We start from the raw sequence: 12,062 nt of genomic DNA on the forward strand, positions 1-12,062 counted from the left end.
ACAGACTCAGGACCTCAGGGATATCTTGAGTCTCCCTCAATATTTTCCCAACGCCAACTTGGATTCTGTAGCCTTTACCCCAGGCTCCACACTAGTTCAGTATGTTGACGAACTTTTACTCTAAGCAAACCAAGTAGGGAGCTCTCATAGACTCCCTCATCCTCCTAAAGACACTGGCTGAATGAGGTCATAAAGCCTCGAAATCTAAACTTCAATAGGTACAAATAACTGTTACCTCTTTAGGACATGACATATCTCAGGGCATCAAAAGCTCACCCCAAAACTCCTTGAATCAATTTTGTCCATCCCTCTCCCCAAAACAAAAAAACAGTTATGCAAATTTTTAGGGGCAACTCTCTGCTGCCACTGAAACCAGCACAACACAAGGTTGACATAAGGGAAGCCATATTGTAGAAAAGAGACCATGTTGTAACTTTGAATGACCTCTGACTAACTAAGCCAGCTGGATTTGCACCCTCCAGGAGATCCACCTTCTCTGTGGATTTTATGACCCCTGCTAGTGCTTATACCTCCCAGCTGTGATAAGATGATAACTTGGTTCTTTTGAATTCCTTAGGAATGTGATGACCCCGCCCCTCCCACCCCGAACAGAGAGTCCATGCTGATAGCCATCACCAATGAAAACTGAAATAGAGATCTGGTGTGTCAACTCCCAGTCTGCAACACCAGAGGGTCAACTTTCCTAACCCCCTCCCATATAACCAACTGGCCTATGTAACTGCTTCAAGATTCTGTGCTCCCTTAAGATGGTTCTTTTGGACTTAGTCTGCCATCTTCCCTCTTGCTAGCAAGCTATAATAAAATGCCCTTTCTCTGCCACCATCTCACCTCTTGACACTTGGCTTTTGCCTCACAGCGAGCAGATCGTGCCCTTCGTGGGATAACACCGCCAATGGATTCCTCATTTTGCAGCCCTTGTTAAACCTCTGTATGCCCTTCTCCCAGAAGTCATCCCAAAGCTTGCTTCTTGGCCTTCAGAGCATTAACCTCCTTTGAAGTTTTAAAATTAGCTCTGTCTTCATCTCTGGCTCTTGGTTTACCTAATTTTGATAAGCCTTTTCAGTCATACTGCCATGAAAATAACGAGATTGCTGCAGGCATTCTAGGAGTCTTTTGCCTCTCGGATATGTCCTACAGCATATTTCTCATACCAATTAGACCCTGTGACATCTGCCACCTGATTGACAGAGCCAGAATGCTAACATTAGACTCCCCCATTCACCTCTACGTTCCCCATGCTGTGTCTGCTAATTTATAAGTTCATGAGATGCAGCAACTCTCTACACAGCGACAGGTGACCTATAAACAGGCTCTTTTAACTAACTCTTCCATCTTCTTACATTGCTGTAGCACTTTAAATCCAGCTACATTACTACCCTCTCTGATGATGGAGAGTCTCACTCCATTCCCCCAGACCATCTTGCAACTATAGAAATGGTTTCAAAGCCACAAAAGGGTCATTCAGACATTCCTTTAGATAACCCAGACTTACCTCTATTTTGTGATGGCTCCTGTAAATAGAATTTCTGGAAAAACATGATAACTAGTTATGCCATAGTCTTCCCACATGAAACACTTGAGGCATACTCTTTGCCCACTGTAAACTCCCCCCAAGCTGCTAAACTCATAGCTGTTACTAGAGCTTGCACATTAACAAAAGGAAAAACTGCCACTATTTACACAGACTCCAGATATGCTTTTGGAGTCTGCCATGCTGTTGGCACAATGTGGAAATCTTGTTGACTCAACTTCTGCAGGTACTCCTATTGTTAATGGACATATGATTGCTGCCCTATTTCAAGTGATTCACCTCCCTCATAAAATCGCTCTTGTTCACTGGTCAGCCCATACTAACGAGACTGATATTATATCTTTAGGAAATGACAGGGCTGACAGAGATGCTAAATATGTAGCTCAAAACAGACCCAATTATCCTTTCTCTACCCAGTTCTTAAACTTGGCTTTATCCGTGACTGATATTACTAATCATCAGGCAAATGCCCCACAATCTGAAAAAGATAAATGAGTACAAAAAGGTACAAATCCATGATCCGATGGATTACATATTGGGCCAAATGGACTTCCTGTAGCTCTTTTCCTTTTGGTTTTTGGCTTGTACTTATCTCTCATCAAATGGGCCATATGTGCAGATGCAGGATAGATAAGGAACTAAAAGACAATTGGTTTTGCACCGGCATCCACAAGATTTCTGACCAAATTATTTCCCAGTGCACTACTTGCAAATCTCATCAAACTTCTGGAAGAAATCAACATGCCCCGGGAAGTGCTCCTAGGCCCACACTGCCCTTTGCAGCACTCAAAATGAACTTGATAGACTTGCCCCCAGCTTTAGGCTATTCTCACTGTTTGGTTACTATTTACATGTTTAGTGGATGGAATGAATGCTATCCGTCTAGATGAACTGATGCCACGCCCGTGGTAAAGAAGTTAATAACTGAGATTACCCCACATTTTGACATTTCTTTATGTAATGAGACCAAAGAACTCATTTTACAGCAGAGATAAAGCACCTGCTTGCAGGAATGCTGGGATACTCGTTAAAATTTCATACCTCATACCATTCTCAATCGTTAGGGTGCGTGGAACGTAAAACTCTAGACATAAAAAGGACTTTAGGAAAGATCTGCCAAGAAACCAGATCTAAACGGCCGGAAGCTTTGCTCCTGGCCCTTTTAAAGATCCAGAATGTTTCAGATTGGGGATGTGGATTGTATCCTTTCAAAATAGTGTTTGGACACCCAGTGCCTCCTGGCAACTCTAAACCTTCCATTGCTGGATTAAGTCAACATTATAGGAACTTAAGTGAACATTTGATGCTATGACTAGCTATATACAAGAACTAACTAAATATACTTGAAGCATATCACCAACAAATAAAAGGATCATGGCCTCTACCAACTGACAAGCTTTGCCTTCCTTTTCAACCAGGAGACTGGATGTATGTCAAGGTCTTTAGAAGAAAACACACACTGTTGCCTCACTAGAAAGGACCTTAGGTTCTGCTAACCACCCACACCTCTGTCAAAATAAAAGAAAACCCTCATGGATCCATGCAAACCATGCCAAAATAGACCCACATTGTTGCTCTCAAGACAACTTGGAGACAGTCCCTAGGGTCAATTCCCAGGCCCCAGAAGCAGATGGCACCATGACGTAGACAGCTCTTCCCAACATCATCGATCAAGAAACTTCGCTTTCATCTATTCCCTTTTTTTAAGACTCCCTTCATGCACACATTAAAAAAAAGAACCTTCTTTTATTAATGAACATTTTCTCACATTTATTAACCATTTATTAGCAGGCTGACTGCAGAGTACTCTATCTGTCCTACTTCCTCTTTCTAAGTCTCCACTATGGACTTTTTTTTTAACTTGCGTGTTGCTCTTATTAACCTCTTTTTCAACAAGTCAGGCACAGACCAAACACCTCCTCATGCCAGTTTACCAAACCCTGGCCACGTTAACTAATCAATCTGACTGTTGATTATGTGAATATCTAAATAGTGCAAAAGAACCTGAACTCGTCTTCATTCCTGCCCATGTGAAACCTGGTGGCTAAATACTGTCAACACTAATAATCCATAATCAATCTATAAATCAAAAATTGACATGAGTTTATTATGAGGCAACTTTGAGGACTATAACCCAGGAGAATTTTTCCACGAAGGAAGGAAGCTCTCCGAAGAAGCAGGGTGCACAGAGTGGTTATACACTGTCTTGGAACAAAAAGCACACATCACATATGATGGGAATATCTCTTTTACCACTATCACAAGATGCTTTGTTATCACACAGGTCAGTGGTCACAAGATGAGCACAGCAAGTCAGTGGTGAGCAGGTCAGTGGTCACGAGATAAATTAAAGCAGGTTGGCAATTACTCCTTAGTTTCTGGGAAGAAATGCTTATCCTAAGAGGAATGCTGGTATGGGGGAGGAAACATTCCTATCTTTAAGGGCATCATTCTTAGCTTTGGCATGATGTAAATGTTTAAAGCAGATGATAATGCCTGCTTAACAGGTGACATCAGGCCTTTCTGGAAAAACAAAGTCAGTGGACTAGTTTTAAACCAAATGGCTTCCTCATATACTCTAATATATCCTATTGCTTGTCATTTATTTATCTTTTTCTCCATTTTGATCAATAATCTTTAGATAGAAAGCACTGATGATCAAAATATTGTCCCTCAGCACCAGGGTGATTGCTGCCCACCCTGGGTCCATCGTGTCCCTCTGTGCTAGGCTTTTATCTCATTGATTCACCCATTTATCCATGTTGGGGGGAAATAGTAGGATACAGTGGACAAACATGGAGGTATATATTAACAGGGGAAGCATTTCATAGGTTACATAATTTTTCAATTAATTTTAGATTGTCACACAAACATTGCACATGTGCTTTTATGCAGCTCCTTATGCTTACATTTTTACAATTATAGAACAGGTACAGTAACAATAATAATAACCCAATATCTGAAAAGATTAGTTTTAAAATGAGTTCTTAGGCATAGTCTTTATCAGAAATGGAAACTCATCCAGGGTTGTAAGATTGATTGACTATCTCAAGTTGCTGAGCAATCATTACTCTAGCCTGCATGCAAGTCTTATAACACTGAGTAAAAAACCAGTACTAAGGATTTCAAGGAGTAATAGAAACAGGAACTGCAATCCAGATCACAAAAGGGAACAAATACTTGGATGGAGCCAACCAAACAGATCAAGATTGGGTGTAGGATTGCTTAAGGCATTCACCTGCTTTTTCATGTGCTTTAGCAAAGATGACACATTGGAAGATTCACAGGTATTCAGTTTGAAAACTGAATTCAGTGAAACACAGCATTCAGTTTGAATGGTTGCACGTGTACCACCTTGGGATGCTGTCAGACTATTTAAGGCCATTGTATTTTGAAGAACAGACTTTCTCATTCAAGACTTTTCAGTATTTTGCTATTCTTGCTTGACTATGGTTAAGGACTTGTTAAGTAAATCTAGTCAGAGCTTCTATACATGATATAACACCTTCTAGTACTAAGAAAGGAACAAATGTAGCCACTAGGTGGCCATACCAGTGGAACACTGAACCAGTCATCTGTCCTTAAGGAGAGGAAGATTTGCAATAGATATTAGCTCAGGGAGAATCCTACCCCACATCCAAGGGAAACCCAGGATGAAGTGTCCTAGCCATCCAGGTGGTAGCCAAAGCCAGAGGTTTGTTCCACATAACCACTGAGTTCCATTAGGAGCCACCCAATAAATGCCTGGCCTTCAAGACCAGCCTGTTCCAAACTAATCACTTTCTTCAAGTATGAAAGTATTCTGAAAACCTTAAATGGAATAATTATAAAATGGGTATTTGGTTTAAGCATTGCAAGGGTTTAAATGAGGAGATATAATGTTGGTAATACAGGCCCAGTCCAGAGTCTTGGGACAGCTGTCTACAACAGACGCCTTCTTCTTCTCATCCTGGTTTGGAGAGATTTGCATAGGCAGTTGAAGTCATACATTTCTTCATCTAATTGCATAGGTCATCAGTTATTATTCCAGAAGAAGATAGCCAATGTTTACCAAAGGGTGTAGATCTAAGATTAAGGAGCACAAGCAGAAGAGTTTTGAGCTATGAGAGACTAAATGCTTCTGAAAACTTTGCCAATTCAGTTTTGATTGTGTCATTAGCTAAAATGTGCATTATTCACCAAATGTCACAAATAGATTTAATTATTTGCAGAGTGGAACAAGTTACTCTGTTACCATTTAACTCAGTAGGAATTCCAAAAACAAGAATTAACCTTTCCAATAATAATTTACCTACTACGAAAGCCATCACTCTTCTGCAGGGAAAGGCCTCTACTCAATATGAGAACATACAGATCACTACTAAGATATATTTATATCCTTGAGATGGTGGCATTTGAAAAAAATTCTAATTGCCATACCTCAAAGGGTCCCATAGAAGAGGGAAAGAGGCCTTGTGACCCATGAAATGGTTTCTCTAGATCATGTTTTTTGGCATATAGCACAATGAGTATAGGTTTTATGAGCCACGTGGGAGAAAGTTTCCAGAAGTATTGTTTTCCCTATAAAATCAGCTTTTCAGGTGCCCAGTGTTAATTGGTGTATATGCTGGAGCAGTGGCAATTGTGCTCCAAAAAGCACTATTGGTTTTTTTTTTTTTTTTATCAGGTCCAAGGCACATAGGCATGGTAGTGTCAAAAATTCCCCTTTTGTTGCCATATTTTTTTCTCTTCTTACATGGTAATTTCTTGAGCCTGTAGAAGGAAATTTTTTGCTGGGTTAGCAGACTTAATAGGAAGTAGCAGGCATTCTTGAGTCTGGACAGCATATCCAGCTTGATAGTGTTGCTCATCCTTTAAGTAAAATTCATTTGTAAACCAAATTAGATAATAAAAGGCAGTTGTGGCTGTTTTCCTCTTGTAGTACTGGAAGAAAGGTAGCAGGGTTAAGATAGTGAATAATATTTGTCTATGCAATATAACCAAAGAATCATCATTTACTTGACAATGCTTCCCATGCAATTTAGCCTACCAAACAAACCTAATTAGTTTAGTATCTCCCTCTTTATAGGAAGAGAGGACAAATTCTTTGAGAAGTTGCAGGGACCTGCTAGAAATTATCAAAGAAATTTTCAAGGCAAAAGAAAAACTTCATTAGGATTCGAATTTTGGGGGAAGTTTGTCAAAAATATCTAAAAGTTTTAAAACACTAGGTGAAATAGAATCATAGCTCACTGTGAAACAATACTGAGTTATCTATTTAACCAAAGTGACAACAGAAGATGATCATGGCAAACACACATCGTTAAACAGTTAAAAAAAAAAACACCTTAGTTCTCTTAAGAGAGAGATTTCAGCCTTTTAGAATGCAGGAAATTACTTTGACAAATCAAAGAATTTCTCTCTTTTAGGTAAATTTATTCAAAGATAAAAAAAATCTTTTATAATCCCTCTATTGAAAGCAAACTAAAAGCCCAGGAAAATTATCCTTTAGGAGAGAGAAAACCAAATTCTAATTTTTGTACTTACTTAAGTACAAAAGTAATAAGCTTACTTTTGATATTAAAGCTTATTCACTTAATTAAATTCACTTTAATCTTAGCCAACTTGACCATGCACAAAACTCTTTCCTCAGGGTTCCTCTTCCACAAACCTTCTATGACTTTCTTTTTATACTCAGAATTTGTCCCATGCCTTCTGTCTTCCCTCTTAGTACTTTAGGATAAATTTAACTTTCTTAACAACAAAAAAAAATCTACATTCCTTAAATCTTCTTTAATGAAAATACTTATCTTACTTTCCTTAATCTTTTATATATTGGCATCCTGTGGATTGGCAGATCCACAAATACTGTCTAGAAACAGGTGCTTTCTCATAGAAAATTTCTCAGCATGGTACAAAACATATTTGTCAATAAAACCCAAGTATTTTTCCAGTTCCTGTGTAATACAAGCCAAAGGTAGATAAATCTATGTTTAGTAATTAATATCTAATATTTTATCTTATGTGAAAAAACCTAGATAGTAAATTTTGTCACTTAATTTAGCAACACTCTAAGGTTTTAAGTTAAAAAAGTTTTGAAGTTATTTTAAGTACATACACCTAATACATAATTATTGTTAAAAAGTTCATCCAAAAATTTTGCTTTTTCGTGGCTATTTAGTTTACCTATTTCCAATAACTACTTAGATTGCCTACAAAACTTCATGAGACATTAGGCAAAATCAGCTATTTTTCTAAATTATTTTCTTTTCTGATAAGTTTTGTAATGGAGATAATGAGTCTGTATCATATCCAGTACAATAACTCTGAAAATATGTTTATTTTAATCAAACCTACAAACTTAAACAAGCTTTTAATTACCAAAGATTGTTTTGTATCACACTATCTTGAAAGCCATTTGGGTCAGTTTCCATTACATTTATATAAGTGCTTACTTTAAGCTGATTAAATAGAGCTCTTTTTTTAAATTATTAAACTTTTTTATTGATAATCTGGTAAAGAAGATGATAAAAGAAACCTTTGAAAAACAGGAGAGAAAGGAGATTTTTTTGAAATTATACCATCCAGAGGTAAAAACAAAATCACATATATATAACACAAAGAGAGACACACATGCATAGAAACTTCACAGCTATCATTTTAAAATTATTGCCAGGAATCAGGTACACTAATACAAAGCTCCCTTTTCCCGTCTTTTTTTTCTTCAGTCTTAGGAATTGGTGATGGGCTAGATAACACTTTCTGGAGAGGCTATAAGCCTTTTGAAATAAAGGAAATAAGTGGAATCTGAACCACCTGGAGTTGCATTTCCAGTTTTGCAAAAATAGGTAAGTTGAGGACAGTTGCTCTTAATTCCTCAGAAATTTGAGTTGTAACTTAAGTGACATTATAGGTTAATCTACCTGTCCAACTACATCATCACTAATTTGGCTATTTCCCTCTAGGTTCTTAGTTCTACTTTAACTTAGGGCAGAAGTCCTGGAAGAAAAAAAAAAACCTTCTTATTTGGCTCTGAATATCAGTTTTCAGTCTGGTTGGAATTCTGATCATAAATTACTAAATCCGTTCAAATATCTTGTCAGGTTTCAGCTGGGACAAGCAGTAACTATACCTGGCAGTATTGAAAAGCTCCATTAATCTTTAACGTAGCAGTTTCCCAGAAAATCTCTGAGTCTTGCTAACTCTGGGAGGGGCTCATTTTGTGCCCTCCCTTGAAGGTAGATTATGGGAGCATCTGTAAATCCATAACCTAATATATTTTTCATTTAAGTACATTTTATAGCTGATTTTTATTAGCTTTTAGCAAGAAAACATTCAATAAGCTTATTTTGTAATTTCGAAGTCTTTGTTATCTTGAATGATCTTATCTAATCAGAACATTCCTTCTAATAGCCAATGTAATTCCCCTGAGGCTGATGGCAGTTTGGTAGGACCCTTAGCCATATATGGAGTACAACCTGCTTTTCTGTCCAACCATCTCTGACCACAAAACAGGGTGCAACTATGTTTTTATCCAATTGTATTTTGAGACTGCAACCTGATGGTTAACAAGTCAAGAACTCAGACATGAAACAAGCTTAGTAAGATTTGGATAAATATTTACAGCTTCTGGAACCTCTAGTTTTTGAGTAATCATGCTGAAAGGTAATGAGCTTGACCTTTTAAAGATTTCTCTGTAACCCGGCTCTTAAAAAAGAGCCCCAAAGAGGCCACTGCAATTTTAAATGATCCTGGGTTATCTTGCCAGCTGTTGACAGCTATCCTCATTTTGTTAAGCCCTTGCAAGTGTCAGGTTGAAGTCAGCCAGAATTCTGAGGGGAGGGTGCCCATTCGGGAACTGGTAAGCTTTTAGAAGCACAATTTCCCATTTTTCTTTTAGTTTTATTTTATCATAAAATCTGAACAATTTCTAGGAACAGTGTAGTAGGTCAAAAATGTGCTGCTTGTGAGTGTTACTCCCTAAAGAAAGGTAGTGAACACTCTCTTATGTGCGTCAGTTTCTCCTGCCAGCAGTCTAAAATTGCCTTAGAGGCTTGGAGCCTTGGAAGACCACTCCTCAATTGCACATCCCTGGATGAGACTTTAATTAATTAACATGAAATAGAGTTCCCTGTAGGATCACTGCACAACACAAGGATTGATCTGCCAACAGTTCCACAAGATTCTCAGTCACCCAAGATTGCCTTTCAGCTGGAAGGAGCTGGTGTCCTTTCTCTTCAGAGATGAAAAGTTCAGACTCCCATTTGTCTAACAATTTGTTCCAACTTTGTAGACACAATTCTTTCCAATTTAAAGCCACATCAAAAAGGTCAGCCTGCCCCATTTACTCCAAAGTTCCCCCTGTGCTCCCCCGGGCTAGAAAATTCTCCCTAAGTTTTTCTTACCTGGGAATTCTCCCTAGGTTCTTCTTACCTAGGGTACATATGGGTACCACCTTAAGACACCTCGTCTTAAGGCTTTAAACAGCTCATATAAACTCTGGACCATTGACTTAAAATAAGGATGTCTGAGTTTCAGGAGAACTCACTGGGGTCACCTGAAGAATGCAGTGATTGGGGGGTTCAATGGGCCCCTACTAGTACCAAACTCCAGTTCAGTGTAGACTCCAGGTGGTCTCTGGTGGATTTCTCTGAAATCCTGCCATGATAATGCCAAGAAGTGTCAATGCAAATAATCCATAATCAATCTATAAATCAAAATTGGGGTGAGTTAATTATGACCCAATTTTCTCTTCTTTTTCTTTTTGGTGAGGAAGATTGGCCCTGAGCTAACATCTGTTGCTAATCTTCCTCTGTTTTCTATGTGCGACGCCACCACAGCATGACTTGATGAGCGGTGTGTAGGTCCACACCCAAGATCTTAACCCATGAACTCCGGGCTGCCAAAGTGGAGCATGCAAACTTAACTGCTACACCACTGGGCCAGCCCCATACTGTGAGCCAATTTTGAGGACTATAGCCCAGGAGAACCTTTCCACGAAGGAAGGAAGTTCTCCAAAGAAGCAGGGTGCACAGAATGGTTATACACTATCTTGGAACAAAAAGCATATGTCACATATGACAGGAATATCTCTTTTACTGCTGTCATAAGATGCTTTGCTAGCACAGCAGGTCAGTGGTCACAAGGTGAGCACAGCAAGTCAGTGGTCAGCAGGTCAGTGGTCATGAGATGACTCAAAGCAGGTCAGTAATTAATCCTCAGTTTCTGAGGAGAAATGCTTATTCTTAAAGAAATATTGATATGGGGGAGCCAACATCTGTATCTTTGAGGGCATCATTCTTGGCTTTGGGACCGTGTAAATGTTTAAAGCAGATGTACAATGCCTGCTTAAAAGACCACATCAGGCCCTTCTGGAAAAACAAGGTCAGGCTGAATTAGTTTTAAACCAAATGGCTTCCTCATATACTCCGATATATCCTATTGCTTTTCACTTATTTATCAGTATGGAAGATGGATGAGTAACAGGGTATGGTATCCACGACAAGACAAACATTACTCTGCCTCTCTTGGTATGTCATTTGGGCCTGGGAAAAATGCTATAGAAGCTCGAGGACTGTTCCTTGCCTGGATAAAGACAATAGGTGAAACTTTTTCATTTCGCATTGAAAATAGACATGACACTGGACTTTTTCTGGGTGATATACTGAGAGAATAGTGCAATGAACTCGGTGGTTTGACTCCACGGGTGGCATCTTCAAATCTTTCAAAGAGATTATAAGTGACTCTAACACTACCCTTTTTGGCACAAACATCTGCCAAATCACCAGATGTTTTGGATGGCTCATAAGCCACCCTTGTACAACTTGGGGTATCACAGCTGTTCCCCTGATTAAGCTGCCTAATACCACAAACGATATGGGAGTGAACCAAAAATGTGAACTTATTTGGCCAGGTGACAGAACCAAGCCTCCTAGCTGCCAAAAGCAGACCACAGGTCTCCTACACCAGCAATTTCACAATCTGTTCTGTTCACAGATTGACAGAAGCACGTGGGAAGTGGAAGTGTGTGGAAACTAACAAAGGTCATGAAATAATTACAGATTCCACTCTGACCTTATCTTTTTTTTTAATTTAATTATCTTACTGTGGTCATATTAGTTTATAACATTGTGTAATTTCAGGTGTACCTTATTAGATATCAGTTTCCCTATAGACTGCATTGTGCTCACCCTTACTAGTCTAGTTTTTATCCATCACCATACATATGTGCCCTTTCACCCTCCCCCTCCACTCTGACCATCTTTGAGTCACACTGGTCTTTTTGTTTTACATGGTGACCAAGTGTATAAAGGGTTCCCACCTAAATGGTCAGGATGGAGTGGACTTGGATACCTGGTGCCCTCTGCTGACAAATACTCCACCATAAACACCAGCCAAATCACAAACTTGGGCTCATTTGTTCATAAAGTTGTGCCACATAAATGTGTCAGTTGAGAAATTGCAGAAAACCTGCTTGTGCATCACAACTTCAAGTTCTTTTCAGCATTGAGGGTCTTATTCCCAAGCTTTA

This window comes from Equus quagga, chromosome 1 (assembly GCF_021613505.1).
Source record: "Equus quagga isolate Etosha38 chromosome 1, UCLA_HA_Equagga_1.0, whole genome shotgun sequence".
Classification (NCBI taxonomy): Eukaryota; Metazoa; Chordata; class Mammalia; order Perissodactyla; family Equidae; genus Equus; species Equus quagga.